General features: G+C 42.8%; 1 pseudogene; it reads left to right on the top strand.

Annotated features, from left to right (window-relative positions):
- The first annotated feature begins 1,997 nt into the window (after positions 1–1,997).
- On the top strand, positions 1,998–3,944 carry LOC110569645 (annotated as a pseudogene).
- The last annotated feature ends 16,324 nt before the right edge of the window (positions 3,945–20,268 follow it).

The following is a 20,268-nucleotide window of genomic DNA, read 5'->3' on the forward strand; positions in this document are numbered from 1 at the left end:
CAGGAAAGAATTCTGTGGGCTGAGGCCCAGAAATCCCAGCTCTCGCACCCTAATTCAGACCCTGCCACCTCCTCACCAAGTGAAGCTGTCTCTCCTCCCATTTCTCATCTACTCTGTGCCGGGACGCTGCGTCTCCGTGACATCCCTGAAACCCATCTCCTCTCCTGGGTCCCCCTGGCTTCTGGGTTTGCCACTTCTGAGCAAACCAAGGCCCTGAGCCCTGCCCTGCCTTACCTCCCGGGACTGCCACGGGGCTCAAACAGTGTGGTGCGTGGGGCATGCCTGAAAGTGGCCACACGCTGGGAGTCCAGTGTTGCTGTTAGTTCTGCAGCACAGTGAACCACATCGGTAACAAGGGGAAGAGGGGGGCCCGTCCAGCACCTGGTCACAAAAGTCCTGGCATCACCATGACCTTGGGTGGGTTATTTCACCTCTCTCAAACTCAGGGTCCTCACCTGCAAAGTGCAAACTATAGTAGCTGCTGTGAGAAATAAAGAAAATAGCGAATGGAAAGGGCTTTACTGAGCATTTAGACCCTCGGTGGATGGGAGCCACCCTTCTTATTTTAGGGACAGGCATTGTCCCACTCTAGGTGTTGGCAATGGGACAACCACTTGACCAGTAGTAGGTTTGTAATTTACTCACATTCAGGAGGCATCTCTTAAGGATGGTGTTGGTTTGATAGACTGGGGACCCATTTCATCCCTGACCCCTCGTGGCCGCAGCACTATTCACAAGGGCCCACTCACTGGTCACTTGAGATGTGACAATAGTTAGACTCCTATAGGCTTGGAGTTGACAGCCAGTACATGGTGGTCATCCAGTCACCAAAGAAGATATACAGGTGGCAAGTAAGCATATAAAGATATGCTCAGCATCATATGTCATTAGGGAAATGCAGATTAAAACAGCAAAGAGGTGGGGCGCCTGGGTGGCTCAGTCGTTGGGCGTCTGCCTTCGGCTCAGGTCATGATCCCAGGGTCCTGGGATTGAGCCCCGCATCGGGCTCCCTGCTCCGCGGGAAGCCTGCTTCTCCCCCTCCCACTCCCCCTGCTTGTGTTCCCTCTCTAGCTGTGTCTCTCTCTGTCAAATGAATGAATAAAATCTTTAAAAAAAAAAAAAAAAACAGCAATGAGATACCACCATACACCTATTAGAATGACTAAAACCAAAACAGTGATAACGTCCCATGCTGGCAAGGATGTGGAGCAACAGGAACTCTTGTTCATTGTTAGTGGGAATGCAAATCAGTACAGACACCCCGGAAGACAGTTTGGTAGTTTCTTACAAAACTAACCATACTCTTACCATATGATCCTGCAGTTGTGCTCCTTGGCACTTACTCAAGTGTCCATACAAAAACCTGCATGCCAATGTTTATAGCAGCCCTTTTCTTAACTGTCAAAACAGGATGTCCTTCAATAGGCGAATGGGTAAACAAACTGTGGTACATCCAGACAATGGAATATTACTCAGCAATAAAAAGAAATGAGCTATCAAGCCACAAAAAGACATGGATAAACCTTAAATGTGTATGAAGTGAAAGAAGCCAGTCTGAAAAGCTACATACTATATGATTCCAGTTGGAAGTCAGTATTGGATGTAGATTTGTGGGTCTGAAGTTTATTCCGTTTGGGGGCCCTCTTTAAGAGAAAAAAGATACAGGGGCGCCTGGGTGGCTCAGTCGTTAAGCGTCTGCCTTCAGCTCAGGTCATGATCCCAGGGTCCTGGGATCCAGCCCCGCATCGGGCTCCCTGCTCAGCGGGAAGCCTGCTTCTCCCTCTCCCACTCCCCCTGCTTGTGTTCCCTCTCTCGCTGTGTCTTTCTCTGTCAAATAAATAAAATCTTTAAAAAAAAAAAAAGAAAGAAAAGAGAAAAAAGATACAGAACACCTTAGGATCATGACCTGAGCTGAAGGCAGATGCTTAACCATCTGAGCCACCCAGGCGCCCCGAGAATTTTCATATTTTAAGAATATTTGCCAATTTGTTAGGCAGATGTTGCACTATTTTAGTATGTTTGATGGAACATTTACCGTAAGTTTTTCTTTCACTCTTCCCATAAGCTAAGATTTCCTTGTGCTTTCCAATTTTGCTGACCATGTTCTCACTTATTTGGAAATTGGTTCTGTATCAGGGAAAATGGTGGTCGTTGGTGATTTACACAAGAACAGAATCCATGGAGTTGTGGAGATAAAACCAGACTGAACTGGATAAAGAGAGAACGGCAGGCGAGGACCACAAGCACAGACAGCTCTTCTGAAGAATTTTGCTCTAAAGGAAAGCAGAGAAACTGGCTGCAGTGGAAGTGGAACATGGGGTCAAGGAGAAGTTGTTTGTTTGTTTTTTTAAAGATTTTATTTATTTATTTGACAGAGACACAGCGAGAGAGGGAACACAAGCAGGGGGAGTGGGAGAGGGAGAAGCAGGCTTCCCGCTGAGCAGGGAGCCCGATGCGGGGCTCGATCCTAGGACCCTGGGACCATGGCCTGAGCCAAAGGCAGACGCTTAATGACTGAGCCACCCAGGCGCCCCGAGAAGTTGTTTTTTATATATGGGAGTGACTTAGCAGAGAAGAGAGACTGAGCAGTTTTTGACCTTAGTAAGAGCAGAGGAGGGCCATGCATTTTCGCAGGACATGACGCAGTGCAAGTAGGTTGGAAGATTTGGAAAGTGAGGTGGCTCTTCTATTTCTCAGGGAATCAAAAAATGGTCAAAGCTCAAAAGGGAGGAATGCTGGAATTCTGATGTAAAAGGAGGTAGGAAATGGTGTTTCAGAGAATGGAGGAGTAAACTGATGGGAGAAATCTATAAGACTGCTAGATAATGGCGAGGCCCCATATAAGATTCACGATTAGAAACTAGATGTGAGATGAGTCTACACACATCTATTTTTTTTTTTCTCCCACCACATTAAACTGATCAGATTTGGGTGACAAATAGGTAGAGTTAAATTAACTAGGGTTGGGATTCTCCAAGGTAAGAGGATTTAGGAAGAGAAAGGAAAGGGAGTTGATGATGACTGAAGTGAATTGGTAGAATGATGGGGCTTCAGCATTGTAACTAGGTGGAAGGGAGGCAAAGAAAGTGGGTTATGGGCAGCAAGATTGGCAAACCACTCACCCCTCCAGCGATCCAAGATCCCAAAAGGAAAGAAGGCTAAGGGGAAGAAGCTGGCCCCGGTCCCTGCTGTTGTGAAGAAGCTGGAGGCCAAGAAGGTGGTCAATCCCCTGTTTGAGAAAAGGACCAGGAATTTTAGCATTGGACAGGACATTCAGCCCAAAAGGGACCTCAACCACTTTGTCAAATGGCCCTGCTACATCCGGCTGCAATGGCAAAGAGCTATTCTCTATAAATGTCTAAAAGTGCCTCCCGTGATTAACTAGTTCACCCAGGCCTTGGACCTGCAAACAGCTACTCAACTGCTTAAGCTGGCCCAAATACAGACCAGAGACAGCAAGAGAAGAAGCAGAGATTGTTGGCCCAGGCCGAAAAGAAAGCTGCCTGCAAAGGGAATGTCCCCACCAAGAGGTCGCCTGTCTTTCGAGCTGGTGTTAATACTGTTACCAACTTAGTGGAAAACAAGAAGGCTCAGCTGGTAGTGATTGCACATGATGTGGATCCCACTGAGCTGGGGTTGTCTTCCTGCCTGCTCTGTGTCGTAAGATGGGGGCTCGCTACTGCATTATCAAAGGGAAGGCCAGACTGGGGCATCTGGTCCACAGGAAGACCTGCACCACTGTTGCCTTCACACAGGTTAACTTGGAAGACAAAGGAGCTTTGGCTAAGCTGGTGGAAGCTATGAGGACCAATTACAATGACAGATATGGTGAGATCTGCTGTCATTGGGGAAGCAACATCCTGGGTCCTAAGTCAGTGGCTCACACTGCCCAGCTGGAAAAGGCAAAGGGCAAGATGGTAAGCCAGGTGAAGAATCTTCAGTGAATGAAGGAATTGACAGACCATGGGTAGATATGACTGCAATATAGAGGTGGCAGAGTCTGATGGCTTGCATTTCAGGAGATGGGCATTTGAGGGAGGAGGACAGAGACATGATTGGAAAGGGGAAATGAGCAGGAAGGAGGTCATCATTTTCTCCAAATCCTTTAGAACCAGGAGTGTTTGAGAAAGAACAGCCGCTCTTGAGAAGATTAAAGTCAGTGTCCTTAGGGGATAGCGAGATTGTAGTACTTAGTACGTTGAAAGGGAAGGAAACACTGAGACAAATGGTAGAAGACATAGAAGTAGGGTGGAGGTGTTACTGATGAAAGGTCATGAGGTCAAGGATGTACAGTGGAAGGGTTTGGGAATGTTGGGCTTCCAAGGTTGAGCTGCCCTCCATAACCCAGTTGCCCCCTGTGAGCTGCCTAGCCCAGTCCTCTCATTTCAGAGACAAGAAGACTCCGGATCCAGAGGGGAAACTGCTGCAGAAGTTGCTCCCTTCTCAGTCACAGGTCCTGAGTCCGGGATAAAGTCTGAGGGGTATTCTTGTTCAGTTCCACCTGAGGGAGGGTCCTCCTTCCTGTTCGTCCTAGTATGGCGACCTCACCCTGTCCCAAGCCATTTTCTTCATGCTACAGTACACTTCCTGGGGCTTCGATTTGCTGGGTCCAGTTCTGCCAATGCCATTTTGAGCTGCCCCCAATCTGGAAGTGCCTATTTCCTAAAGAAGGCTTTAGGTAACAGAACGTGCCATCAACCCCCCTCCCACTCCTCAGACCCTGAAGTTCTCCCATTCTTCAGGTTAGGGAAGTGATAAGACTCTTTGTTAGGTTTATCTGCCTCTACTTAAAGTTCAATTTGTCCAACAACTCTACTGAAGTCCTTTCCATCTTCCTCCCTTCTACTGATGAGAAAGCTGATCACAGAGGGGTTCATTCTCTTCCCTGAGGTCACGCAGCATGGAGATTGTGGAACCTGGCTGTGAATGAAGCTCCGCCCCATTCCAAAGCCCTTGCAAGTCGTTTCTGTGCATTTCACCTCCACTTCCTGGCTGTGCGACAAACTCCCAAGGCAGGGCAGTTTCAGCGCAGGGTGACTACAGGTCAGATCCTCCCAGGCTGGTGGAGGCTTAGAGGAGAAGGTGGCATTGAATTTTTGAATGAAGAACTGAAGTCAAGTGGGAAGGAACGCAAGAGGGCATTTATGGCAAAAGGAACAGTGTGAATCAGGCTGGGCTCTTCCGTAGTTCTCAGCCTCCTATTATTTTTTCACGGCGCTGAGCCCTGATAGACCACAAGGGTGAGACCTGTAGATATTCCCGTGGCTCTCACCCCAGATGAGCTCCTAACACTTGCCTCCTTTTCTTGCCCTTCACTAGCCACAAGACCGGCACCACCAGACACATCACCCCAATGCCGCTCCTGCAGCTAGCTGTCTGGGCAGGACGTCGAAGGACATGCCCCCTGGAGGCGGGCTTCGGAACTCATTTGGCTCTGATTGGCTGCGAAACTCGCGCCTCCAGGCCAGCCACTCAGAGGCAGCCATCAGTTCTCCCTTACCTCTGATTGGCTGTGCTAAGCACGTGCGCAGATGTGCCCCTAGCTGCGACCTGAGAGCTGGGGCGGAGGTTAATCGCCTACCACCGCCATGTTCCTTTTCAGGCTCGTTTGGTACTGACAGGTAACTGGGCTGGGGAGCAGCGGGCAACCAGTCTTCAGGATGCGGGGAAGGGGAGGCCGTGCTGAGGGTCAACTGGCAGGTGACCTGGCCTCATTTCCCCCACCCCTAAATCTGCCTCAGGGCATAGAAATCCCCTGGCCAGCGACCCTGAGCTGGTTCTCCTCCTGGGGCGGGCTGAGAGGTGCGGTTGGGGCTGTTGGAGCCCAGGTCTTACCTGGTTTCTAAGGTTTACCGAGGGCCTGGGAGGATTAAGATCAGTAATCAGCCATGGATCCCCTTTATGGTAATAGGATTTGCCCTTTGATAAACACTTGGCCTCTTTTTTTTTTTTTTTAAGATTTTATTTATTTGTCAGAGAGAGAGACAGACAGACAGAGCACAAGCAGGGGGAGCAGCAGACCGAGGGAGAAGCAGGCCTCCCGCTGAGCAAGGAGCCTGATGCCGGGCTTGTTCCCAGGATCCTGGGATCGTGACCTGAGCCCAAGGCAGACTGACTGAGCCACCCAGGCGCCCCATTTTGGCCTCTTCTTGACTTCACATGATGCATTTGTTCATAATTAGAAAATAATGCATATTTGGTTCTTCTGAGTTTGAGAAATTGTGTGTTAGCCTATGTAAGGTCCCTTGGGTGCAAAGAGAAAATTGGCTGGTGTCTCCTATCCGCACTTGATTGGAAGGAAGAATGGTTAGGATTAAGCTCCAAGAAGGAGCTGTAGCAGCATTTTTGGAAGAAAAGAAGACTGACTTTTGAGGTAGAAGAAAACCATCAGGAACTCAAAAGATAACAAGGAAACGGGAGTTGACCACCTCATAGAATGTTTCTAAGGGCTACCTATGAGATAACACCTGACAACCACTAACCTGTTCTTTTTTTTTTTCTTTAAGATTTTATTTATTTGACAGAGAGAGACACAGCGAGAGAGGGAACACAAGCAGGGGGAGTGGGAGAGGGAGAAGCAGGCTTCCCGCCGGGCAGGGAGCCCGACGTGGGGCTCCATCCCAGGACCCTGGGACCATGACCTGAGCCGAAGGCAGATGCTCAACGACTGAGCCACCCAGGCGCCCCAACACTAACCTGTTCTTAGTCTCTGTAATTTTGTCATTTCGAGCATGTTATAAAAATGGAATCCTACAGTTTGTAACCTTTTGAGACCCGCGTTTTTCATTCGGCATAATTTGCAGTCTAGCCAAATTCTTGCATGTATCAATACTTGTTTTCAGGAGAGGTTGGGGTTCTTTGTGGACCCATGGTATATCCTGAAGTGATGTGGGTTGACTCTTCTTAGCCAGATCTGAGGGGAAGAAAAGATCACTCAGGCACTGGGTATTAATCTAGACTCCATCACTTACCAGCTTTATGATGTTGGCATGGCTGCTAATCTGTGTGTATCTGTTTCCCTATCAACATAATGAAAGATGATGAAACAACCTACCTCACCGAGTTATTGTGAGAATTGAAACAGACAGTAGATATATGCTCAGTAGAATGTTTATCACAAAGTAAACACTCAATAGTTCATCTATAAGGATTCTGTTTTTGTCCGTGTTATTCATGTCAATGTGAGAACAAGATTGATTAGATTATGGCTTTTCATATTTGAAAAGGATACTGATGGCCAGCAGTAACTTCAGCCTCTCAATTACCATTATTATGCTCTGCCACACTAAACTTTTTACCATCTTCAAACAAGATGTACGTCCTTGGGGGCACCTGGGTGGCTCAATCCATTAAGCGTCTGCTTTCAGCTCAGGTTGTGATCTCCAGGTCCTGGGATCGAGCCCCAAGTCCGGCTCCCTGCCTCATGGAGTCTGCTTCTCCCTCTCCCTCTGCCCCTCCCACTGCTTGTGCTCTCTCTTTCTCTCTCTCAAATGAATAAATAAAATCTTAATAAAAAAAGATGTCTGTCCTTTCTCCACTCCATGCTTCTGGCCCCACACTTTTCTTTACCTTGGGAAATAGTCTTTAGCTCATGCATTCTTCATTTGACCAATATAGCTAGCAAATATCAGCTTTCTCAGAAGCCTTTATTCATTCCAACAGTTACTTTTCTACTGTAGAACAAAATTCTGTCCAACTCTCTTTCAAATACTGTATTATCGTATCTTTATTTCCCCCACTGATCTATGATCTTTTACCCTGAGATAATTTTCATCTTTAAATCCCCATTGTCCAGCACACTGCCCATCGTATAGGAGATGCTCAGTATAAGTTATGCTCAGTCTAAATTGTTGAATCAGTGAATGAATATTAATTCTTATGAAGGAGAATTGGTCACACCTTGAATTTCTAGGAAAAGATTTATATTTGAAAGTATATGCACATTTTAAATTGGTAAATTGCCCTATAGCAATATCATAATTTCTTTGTGGCTCTGTGATATTCCATCAAGTCATTATAGTTTAATTATATAGTATCACTTTTTAGAGCTTTATGGTGTGTTTTGTTTCATTACATATGTAAGCATTTTCATTTATTCATAATTTTCAGAAACATATTTTTTAAAAAGATTTTTTATTTTTAAGTTTTACACCCAACATGGGGCTTGAATTTACAACCCCAAGATCAAGAGTTGCACGCTCTTCCAACAGAACCAGCCAGGTGCCTTAGAAACATAATTTTAGTAACTAAATATAGTTGTTGTTCCTCAGTATAAGTGTTTCACTATTTTTGGGATTTCATTTGTTTTCTCTGTTTTGGCATACCACATAAAACTGCAGTGATCATCTGTACATAAAATCGTTTCTGTTTTTGGATTGTTTTCTTTTGTTTCTTTTCCTTTTTTTTTTTTTAAGATTTTTTATTTATTAGAGCACATGAGAGAGAAAGCATGAGAGGGGCAGGGGAGGGGCAGAGGGAGAGGGAGAAGCAGGCTCCCCATTGAGCGGGGAGTCCGATGCAGGGCTTGGTCCCAGGACCCTGGGATCATGACCTGAGCTGAAGGTGGACGCTTAACTGACTGAGCCACCCAAGTGCCCCTCTTTTTTTTTTTTTAAGATTCATTTTCGATGGGCGCCTGGATGGCTCAGTTGGTTAAGCAACTGCCTTCGGCTCAGGTCATGATCCTGGAGTCCCTGGATCGAGTCCCACATCGGGCTCCCTGCTCGGCAGGGAGTCTGCTTCTCCCTCTGGCCCTCCCCCCTCTCATGTGCTCTCTCTCATTCTCTCTCAAATAAATAAATAAAAATCTTTAAAAAAAAAAAAAAAGATTCATTTTCGAGAGAGAGAGTGATCGTGGGTTGGGGGGGGGCAGAGGAGGGGCAGAGGGAGAGGAGAGAGAGTATCCTCAAGCAGACTCCCTGCTGACCACAGAGCCTGTCACAGGCTCAATCTCCTGAGCCAGAGATCATGACCTGAGCCGAAATCAAGAGTCGGACACTTAACCGTCTTAGCCACCCAGGTGCCCCTGGATTGTTTTCTAAGAAAAGATAACTGGAAATGGGATTACTGGATCATTTTAGGACATTTGATACATAGCATTAGCGTGATTTTATTACCATTTAAAATATGGTGAATATGATAACTAAATGGTATCTCAGATCACTTTTTACGTTTTCCACTGGATATAATACTGAAATTATTCTGTCATGATTTATTACTAATTGCATTTCCTCTTCTGTGAGTTGTCTTTTTTCATTTTGCCCAATATTGAAGTCTTAGTGTTTTTCTTATACCTTTATATATAAACCACTTATACTGTAAAGATATTCACTCAACATACAATCTTGAGATTCTGTATGTATAATGCTATTCTATGTGCTGAATGTATAGTATTTAGCAATCAGGCAAAATTTTTTGCACTCATTTAGCTAATTTCAAAAGTATGAGAAAATAAGTAAGAAAATAGAATAGTATTTTAAATATTAAGAAATGTGAAGAAGAAAAAGAAAAGCAGAGCGGAGATTGAGAGAACATATAAGGGGGTTGAAATTTTAAAAATGGGAAAGTAATTTTTTGGTAAAAACTTGAAGCGAATGAGACAGTTTACTGTATATATCTGAAAGACAAGTATTTGAAGCAGGAAACACCAAATGCAAAAGACCTGATGTAGCAACATGCTTGGCATCTTTGAAGCAAAGGTAGACCGGAGAGAGAAAGGGGAGATAGTGGGAAATGAAGTTAGAATATTAAGGGTAGATCATGTAGTCAAAATAGGGGTGCTGACTTTTGTGTATATTTAACAGTTTCATTTAGATAAAATTCACATACTACTAAATTCACCTTTTTAAAATGTGTATTTCTGTGGTTTCTTATATACTGAAAGAGTTGTGCAACAATTATCACATTTTATTATTATTATTATTTTTTAGTTTAAGGAGTAGAATTTAGTGGTCCAACCCTTACATACAGCACCCAGTGCTCATCACAAGTGCCCTCTTTAATCCCCCCACCCACCTCCCCCCATTATTACAATTTTAGAAACATTTTCATCACCCCCAGAAGAAACCTCATACCCTATTAGTAGTCACTATTCTCTCACTCTTCTGCCCCAACCCTATGTAACCATTCATCTTTCTGCCTTTATAGATTTGCCTATTCTGGATATATATATAAATGGAATAATATCTGTTTTCTTGTGACTGGTTTTTTCACTTACCATAATGTTTTAAAGGCTCATCCATGATGTAACTGTACTAGTATTTTATTCCTTTTTATAGTTGAATAATATTCCATGGTATGGATATACTACATTTTAATCTATTCATCATTTGATAGGCATTTAGATTGTTTACCCCTTTTTGGCTATCATGAATAATGTTTCTATGAATCTTCATGTGCAAGTTTTTATATGGATATATGTTTTTATTTCTCTTGGATGTATACCTAGGAGTGGAATTGCTGGGTCATATGGTAACTCTTTTTAGTTGGGGAATTGCCAAACTATTTCCCAAAGTGGCAACACCATTTTTCATTCCTCCTAGTAATATATGAGGGTTCCAATTTCATCAATCCTTGCCAACACTTCTTACTATTTGTTTTTTTTGTTTATAACCATCCTAGAGGATGTGAAGTTGTAAATCATTGGAGTTTTGATTTACATTTCCCTAATGGTTAATGATGTTGAGCATCTTTTCATGTGCTTATTAGCTGTTTGTATCTCTTCTTTGGAGAAATGTGTATTAGCCCCTTTCTCCATACTATATTTGGTTGTTTGTCTTCTTACTGAGTCATAAGCATTTTTATATATTCTGGATACAAGTCCCATATCAGATAGATGAATTACAAATATTTTTTCCCATTCTGTGGCTTCTCTTTTTAGTTTTGTGGTGGTATCCTTTTTAAAAAATTTTTATTTAAGTAATCTCTACACCCAATGTGGGGCTCGAACTCAAAAGAGTAAGAGTCGCATGCTCCTCCAACTGAGCCAGCCAGGCGTCTCTCACCATATACTTTTTAGAGAGAGAAAAGTTAAAATTATTTAACTTAATAGTATTACAAAAAATACCTGACACCTTGAAAGAATGTTGGAGCCCGTTAGGGATCCTCGGACCACACTTTGGGAACCACTGTACTATATATATACACACACAAATTTTTGATCCAACTCAATATCAGTATTTAGTTTTCATATATGACTTTGAGTTTATTTATTTTATTTATTTATTTTCAGAAGTAGAATTTAGTGATTCATCAGTTGTATATATCACTCAGTGCTCATTAAATCAAGTGCCCTCCTTTATTTTATTTTATTTTTTTAAAAGATTTTATTTATTTATTTGAGAGAGAGCACATGAGAGGGGGGAGGGCCAGAGGGAGAAGCAGACTCCCTGCCGAGCAGGGAGCCCGATGTGGGACTCGATCCAGGGACTCCAGGATCATGACCTGAGCCGAAGGCAGTTGCTTAACCAACTGAGCCACCCAGGCGCCCGCCCTCCTTTATTTTTAAAGCGAGAGAGAGCACATGTGTGCGCGCACACACACAAGCGGGGGCGGGAGGGGCAGAGGGAGAGGGAGAGAGAGAATCTTAAGCAGGCTCCACGCCTAACAGAGAGCCCAACGTGGGGCTCAGTCTCACAACCCTGAGATGGTGACCTGAGCTGAAATCAAGAGTTGGATGCTTAACTGACTGAGCCCCCTGGGCATCCCAACTTTCAGTTTATTTTAAATGAGTACATTATATCTATTTTTAATTTTTTAATCCTGAACTCTGTGATGACAAGGCTACACATGCATATAATCAATCAGGCTGTGGCCCTTAAAATAACTGCCAAAATGAAGCAGGACATTTTAGTTTGGGGGCAAGAACAGTAATAAAGATCTGCCTGCCATATGATGTAACAGCTGGGGTAATATCTTTATCATGAAATTAATTATGTGAATTTTTCTAGGTTTTAGGTTACAGTAAGATTTTCTCCCCAAATATTCCAAGCTCTATCAGAATAAACTATGACTGCTAAACCATAAGGTGTGTGGGAATGATATTGTTGGGGATCATCTTGATATTGTTGGCGATCATATGTAAGAATTCTGAAACTTAGTTCTCAATTTCATGAGAAGGAATATATTTTCATATATAAATTTTCCACACATCTAAGAATGATAATATTCTTTGGATCCTCCAAATTCATTTTTGAACTTCTGAGTCTAAATGTTAGCTATAAAATAAGATTGAACTAAAAACTGCTTACATTACTTCATAGCACACAACCCATGAGAGGTCCTAGTATGCAGATGAGGATGTGACAGTGAGTTTGGAGCGAGAGTCAATTCTGGAGGCAATAGAAGTGCCAAACAGAAACTCTTAGAGAAGCTGAAAGAAGCTAAAGCATTTTAAAACATATTAAATGGGTGAGTTTTTTAAAATTTTATTTTATTATGTTAATCACCATACATTACATCATTAGTTTTTGATGTAGTGTTCCGTGATTCATTGTTTGCATATAACACCCAGTGCTCCATTCAATACGTGCCCTCCTTAATACCCACCACCAGGCTAACCCATCCCCCCACCCCTCTCCCCTCTAGAACCCTCAGTTTGTTTCTCAGAGTCCATAGTCTCTCATAGTTCATCTCTCCCTCCAATTCCCCCCCTTCTAAATGGGTGAGTTTTAATAGTATAATTCTAATATGGTTATTCCCTTATTTGCAAAACTTAGTTGATTATCAGATTTGCCCATGATGTTACACTCAAAGTGGAAAATGCATTTCTTTGTTTCATGATTCTATTTTTATTTTTAAATTTTTTTAGAGAGGGAGAGAGAGGTGGGGGAGGGGCAGAAGGAGAAGAGGAGAGAGAATCCCAAGCAGACTCCACGCCCAGCGCTGAGCCTGATGCAGGGCTTGATCTCACAACCCTGAGATCATGACCTGAGCCGAAATCAAGAGTTGGACACTTAACTGACTCAGCCACCCAGGCGCCCCTGTTTCATGATTCTAAAATCAGTTTTGTATGTTAAAATATGCTTAATGTAGCTTGACTGACACTTTTGACCAAATCGGTTCCACTTCTCAATTATATGCAGGAGTGATTCTTTTCCAGCAGTCAGTAACTGATTACAACCCCTCCTCATTTCCTCCTTAAATAAACCAAGATATTCAAATACATCTTAGAACTGCTAACACCGTGCTCTTGTCTCATAAAGTAAAATGAGCCCAGGTTCAAAAAACATATGAAGGAGCCAGGGTTTTTATGATCAAGACATACTGTTGTATCATGGATAACTCTTACTACATTTGCTTATTATTAGTTCAGGCCATTGTGTAGGTGTGAGTATTGCTCATGTAATAATTTTTGTACCCAAAAGTATATTTATACAGGCACCCACACACATAAGCTAACACACACACACACACACATTTTTGCTTGATAATATCTTCACTATCATATTGTGTTATTATATAAAGTTTAAGTATTTTCAGAAAAGAGCAAAAGTTAATGTTTTCTACATAACTTTTTAAAAAGATTTTATTTTATTTTTTTAAGTAATCTCTACACCGAACATGGGGCTCAAAACTACAACCCCAAGATCAAAAGTCACGTGCTGTACCAACTGAGCCAGCCAGGCGCCCCTCTACATTCTGTTTTAAAGTACCTTTGATAATGTATGAAAGATGTTTTTTGATTAAAAATGCATTTTGTTTTATATTAGGTATCAATTCTTATCTTGAAATGTTCTTAAATACTATGGCACGAGAGAACCACGGTGGCCATGTGGATGTAAGGTAAATGCTCAGCCATTCCTATTGCATCTCCCTCTCCCCATGGACTTCTGGCACTCAGGGAGACTTAGTACATCCCAACCCTGAGCCCTGTGCGGCTAACATTTGAGTAGATTCTGGGCCTGAGTGTTGATGTCGGAGTGTCAGGGAAGTGGCAGGGCTGGAGGAGGCTGGGGGAGAGTGAGGAAAGGGATATCTCTTTCTCAGGGATGGGAGAGATAGCGTTTGACCCCTGGGAGCAGTGAGGAGGGAGTAACCCTAAAGGAATATGGCCCAGGGTTGCTTCCTAACAGTCTCATTTTCCTTTGTTGCAAGCCTGGGTTTTGCACTCTGAGGCCCCATTATTTGGGTCATTGTGGTGCTATTATTTTCTGACAGTTTTTTTGTTTGTTTTTCTTTTTCCCCTAGACCAAAAAAAGATGGCAGCGACAGAGATTGGTGCCCCTCAGCAGCCTGTTTCCCAGTCTCCACAGCCACGTCCTGCCTCCCCAGGTCCCACCTAAAGAATCTCAGGGCTGCAGGAATGAAATTTTTTTTCCAACTGCCTTCCTCATGGTGACTCCGCATGTCATCTTGAGGGCCATGGTAGCTCTTCCTCTGTAGTAGTAATTCCTGTGATACTGTTTTCTCTACCCCTCTCTCATATATGAAGTGACAGTATTAAAATTGCTTATACTGAATGTACTGTCATTTCCAAACTTATTTGCATGGTGAGCTAAAAACATACTCTTTAAATATACAAATCTGTATTTGTGTGATTTGTGCCTCCCACTATGTGTAGCAAGGAAGGGATAGAACCTTGGGTTAAGGAGAGAAGCTCAGCGGGGCTGGCAGACTTAAAGGTAGAAAGTCAGGATTAGAGGGAATTGGTTACTACAGACAGAATTTGGTGGATTGTGTGTGTGTTGGGTGGTAGTCCCTGGAGAAGAGAATGGGCAGAGTATATGCCCTGCAGGATTGTAACCCTTGGGTGATGAAACATGTTGGTATCTAGCTGTATGGAAGGGACCATTCTTCTTTGGACTCTAGTTGCTGTTCCATGGAAACTCTGCTGCTCATCAACAGTCTCCCATTGTTTTTTTAATAGTGGTTCCCAGGGTCAAACAACTGCAATTTCACCAGTTGGGCTATAGTCTGGGGAGTAGAGCATATATGGGGGGCTTCCTAATAATGTAAAAATCCTATCTCTGGAACAAAGTCATTGAAATTGGTCTCCATAATTGACTGATTCAACAAGTAAACCATAGATCAAATGGTTACATATATGTTTCTATTGATTAGGCATAGCAAAGATTAAGAGGCAGGAGTGTTGCCCCAGCCCTGCTCTAGTCTTTGGCACTCTTTATTGGGGGAATTTGAGAAAATGGATGAGCATGTTCTTAGATCAACCATACACCCTTATCCAGACTCTCCCCAGTTGTTCCATCACCCAAGGGTTAAGATAGAAGCAAGGGCAATGGGATGAGGAGCTCTACTGCAGGGGCGGCTGCTGGGAAGAGTGGCAGGTGTTTCCCCTCTCCTACTGGTCTCAGTGTTGAGCCATGATTGACGGCATTGCTCACTCCACCCGACACAACCCCCTTGAAGCTTGCCAGGTGGCGCCTGCTTGGCTTTGATAGGCTGCAAGACTTATGCCCCTCCATGTGCCATTCAGACAGGGCCCTTGTGAGCTGAGACTGGAGAGAAAGAAGCCTTTCAGCAGTTACCCACTGGCCGACATATTTTCTCTTCCTCCTTGCTGGCCAGCTACTGGGTTTTGTGTTGGGGTTGGGGCAGAGGAGGTTGGGATTCAGAGGCTCGAAGGTCGGTGAAAGGACCAGGCCTCATTCTTCTCAAAGCACCAGGGTGCACACTACGGGGTGGGCTATAGGGTCACTGAGGCTTACTGCCCCACCCGCCCAAATCTGCTTCATGGGATAAAAACACCCTGGCTGATGCCCTGGGCAATTTCTTCTCCTCAGTGAGTCTCTGTCCATGGGTACAGTCTGGGTGGGAATAAGGCCATTGGGGTCTGGGTCTCTTCTGGCATCAAAGGGCTGTACTCGGAAGAACTAAGATGTTTCATTAACCATCCTTTTGAGGTGACTGGATTTGCTCTTTGATGAACACTGACCTCTTGACTTCACACAAACAGTTGATCATAAGATAAAACTGCATGTTTTGTTCCTCAGGTTTAAAGAAAGGTACTTGTTTATTATATATAGTTCCTTGGATGCAAAGAGGAAATTTACTAGTGTCTCCTATCCTCACTTGAGTGGGAGGAAGAATTGTCAGGGTTAAATCCAAAGAAAGGGTGCTGCAGACTGGCTAAGCCAGCCCTGGTGTGCTTGGAGGAAGAGGAAGACTGGACTTTGGGGCAGAAGAAAACCATCAAGAGCTCAAAACAAAACAAGGATGTGGAAGTTGACTATCCCATGCGGTATTTCTAAGGGCTACCTACTGGATGAAGCCTTAGACACATCTGCATTACTGCACTCAGAAGTGGAGCTACCATTCAATATGAAAGAAGATGTAATTTATTTATTAGAGAGCAAGAGCGTGAGAGAGAGCGTGAGTGGAGAGAGAGCATGAGCTGGGGGAGAGGGAGAGGGAGAAGCAGACTCCCCGCTGAGCAGGGGGCCCCATGCTGATGTGGGCGGAGCTCAGTGTGGGGCTCAATGCCAGGACCCTGAGATCATGACCTGAGCCAAAGACAGACGCTTAACTGACTGAGCCACCCAGGTGCCCCAAGATTATGGTTTTTCTTATTTCAAATAACACTGATGCCAGTGATGACTTCAGCCTATGTCTGATTTCAGTTACCATTAATATCAACTGCAATCTACCACACCAAACAGTACCATCCACAAACAGGCTGCCTGGATTTTCTTTACTCCTTCCTTGTCTCTGACCCCACCATTTCCTTTGCCTTGCCAGTCAGTACTTACCTCAAGCCTTCATCTGGCAAATATAGTTGGCAAATAGCAGCTATTCTCAGGAGGCTTTGTTCCTTCCTACAAACCACAGCCTGTTGGTAGAATTGTGCTCAAATCTCACTTCATTACTACACTTGATAGAGTTAGCAATTTTACTATGTAATTCTGTTCAAGTTTGTTTTTACATATTACACTCTATATTATAACTATCTCTTCGCATCTTTGTCTCCTCCACTGGACTGCAAACTGGTGCCCTGAAACATGGACATTTCATCTTGAAATCTCCATTGCTCACTATGTAGATGTTCAGGAAGTCTTGATGAATCGCTGAATGAGTGTTCACTGAAGAGAATTGGCCATAGCTTAAATTCCTAGGAAGAAATCTCTTGGTCAAAGAATATGAACAGTTTAAATTTGAAACATATACTGCCAAATTGTCCTGCTAAAAGATTGTTCCCATTGATATTCCCAAAAAGAACTTTTCTGTGGCTACATAATGTCCCAACAAGCTGTTTTAGCTTAGTTTACATAGTTGTGATCATAGCTATGCCATGCTTTGTTACATTCGATATGTAACCATTTTCATTTATCACTACATTGTCTTCCTAAACAATTTTCATGCCTATATAAATGGTTCATAAAGTGTTCCTCAGTTTACTTAGCTGTTCCCATATTGTGGAATTGGATTTATTATCATTCTTTCAATATTACACATAAATTAATCAGTGATCACCTTTACACATAAATGTTTTTGTGTGTTTTCTCAGGGAAAACAAATGTTACTAGGTCATTTCATGACTCTCCATACATAACCTCAGTGTGATTTGATTACCTCTTAAAGTGTTTGTGAATAGGATGGGATAAAATGGTATCTCAGAACAATGTTAACTTTTTTTTCCCTTTACTAGGAAGATTGAACATTTTTCATTATCATTTATTACTAATTGTATTTTCTATTTGGTGAACTGGAATTTTTATACCTTTTGCCCATTACTGAAGTCAAGTGCCTTTGTTATTTCATATAAAGTAATTCATGTAAGATATTCATTCGGCAAATAATTTTGTGCATTTCTCATGTGTGTGATGCTAAAGATATACTAGTTAACAAAGAAACAAAAATCCTTGCATTCCTGGAATTTAAGGAATGTGTGAGAGAAAAGAAATAGAATATTCAATTTTTTATTTGTTTTTAAAGATTTTATTTATTTATTTGAGAGAACGAGAGAGTGAGCAGAAGTGGGGGGTAGGGGCAGAGGGGCAGAGGGAGAGGGAGAAGCTGACTCCCTGCTGAGCAAGGAACCCGACGTGGGGCTCAATCCCAGGACCCCGGGATCATGACCTAAGCCCAAGGCAGATGCATAACCAACTGAGCCACACGGCACCCCAATATTCAATCTTTATTTATTTATTTATTTATTTATTTTTTAAAGATTTTGTTTATTTTTATTTATTTGACACAGAGAGAGAAACAGCATGAGAGGGGATAGGGTCAGAGGGAGAAGCAGGCTCCTCGCTGAGCCGGGAGCCAGATGCGGGACTCGATCCCGGTACTCCGGGACCATGACCCGAGCCGAAGGCAGTCGCCCAACCAACTGAGCCACCCAGGCGCCCCAATATTCAATCTTTTAAGTAGTGATAAGTACTTTTGAATTGAGACACTTTTTTTTTTTTAAGATTTTATTTATTTATTTGACAGATAGCGATAGCAGGAACACAAGTAGGGGGAGTGGGAGAGGGAGAAGCAGACTCCCTGCAGAACAGGGAGCCTGATGCGGGGCTGGATCCCAGGACCCTAGGATCATGACCTGAGCCGAAGGCAGACACTTAATGACTGAGCCACCCAGGCGCCCCAAGACACTTTTTCTTTTAAAGATTTTATTTATTTATTTATTTGTCAGACAGAGAGAGCACAAGCAGGGAGAGCGGCAGGCAGAGGGAGAAGCAGGCCTCCTACTGAGCAGGGAGCCCGACGTGGGGCTAGATCCCAGGACCCTGGGATCATGACCTGAGCTGAAGGCAGACGCTTAACTGACTCAGCCACCCAGGCGTCCCGAATTGAGACACTTTTATTCTTTATATTTTTTCTTCCATTTAAAAAGTTATATTCTATCCTTTTAGAGTTTTCCCTTAAAATTTAAACTACAAAGTTTACTAATAAAGTTTTAATATAGGACTTTTAAAAGTGGAACACTTTAGTTCTGACCATTCTCTTTGTTTTATTTTATTTATTATTTATTTATTTTTTCAAACAAAAGTTCTCACATGTTTATTACTGAACCAACATACTAGAGCAGAAGGCTAGTAAGAGAGAAAAGTCATTTCCCCAATAAAACATGTCTATTGTTCAGGTAGTAGCGATGTTTACAGAGTGATAGGATATGAACATGTGACCTTCATGCAGCATAAATATGTGCGCCATCTCATGTGCAATCCTTTATAGACCCATCTTGGTTCTTCTCCAGTGCCTACTCTCCGAGTTGTACCTGATTTTATTACCAATTTTCATCTGAATCCCCTGGGGAATGGGACAATTTTGTTTTTGTTTCTGGGCCAGGAATCCCTTGATCCTGAAGGTCTAGTGAAAAGACATGGCAAGGAATAGTCAACTGCACACACCATGATGGCAGAGCGAAGGAGAGAGCTCCTGGTGGTTTATATTTTATTTTTGAACAATATTTTAATTCTATCTCATATTTACTTATCTTCCAAATTATACAATTTACTCTTGTTTTATTCAGTTAGGATTTTTTAGTTTGTGATAATTTGTTACAGCAGCAACAGAAACTAATATAGCGATATTTTGATATTAGGTAATAAAACGTGGACGATTTCACATTTTCTTAATTTTCATAATTCAGCCTAGACTAAACCTTGACCAAATTGATCCCACTTCTCAATTATATGCAAGAGGGGTCATTTATCAGCATTCAGTCATTCATAACCTCTCTCCTTATTTTCTCCTTTTAAAAAGCCAAAAGACTCAAAGAAATATTACTATCTCGAAATTGTTAACAATGCACGCATGCCTCATACAGGAAAATGAGCCCAGATCCCCAAAAGATGATGGTGAGGAGTTTTATGATTGGGATGTACTGTTGTACCGTGGATACATTTTATGACATGAGCTTATTCCCTCAGCTTCTTGTGTAGGTGTAAATATTGCTCACATAAGTAGTCTTTGCACTCATGAGTGTGTGTATACACAGGTACACATACACATGTTCACAGACATATGTTATTGTATATCATATGTTATTATATAAAGCTATAGATATTTTCAGAGAATGAAAAATGTCATTTTGTTCTAAATTAAACTACCATTTTTCAGTACCATTAGAATTATGTGAAAAAGGTTTTATGATTAAATGTAATTTCATAGTAAGTGTTACTTATCTTGGAATGTCCTCAAATATTATGGCACGAGAGAACCACGGTGGCCATGTGGGTAATGTCTGTAAGGTAAATGCTCAGCCATTCCTATTGCATCTCCCTCTCCCCATGGACTTCTGGCACTCAGGGAGGCTTAGGTACATCCCAACCCTGAGCCCTGTGCGGCTAACATTTGAGTAGATTC

The sequence above is a fragment of the Neomonachus schauinslandi genome, chromosome 1, assembly GCF_002201575.2.
Source record: "Neomonachus schauinslandi chromosome 1, ASM220157v2, whole genome shotgun sequence".
Classification (NCBI taxonomy): Eukaryota; Metazoa; Chordata; class Mammalia; order Carnivora; family Phocidae; genus Neomonachus; species Neomonachus schauinslandi.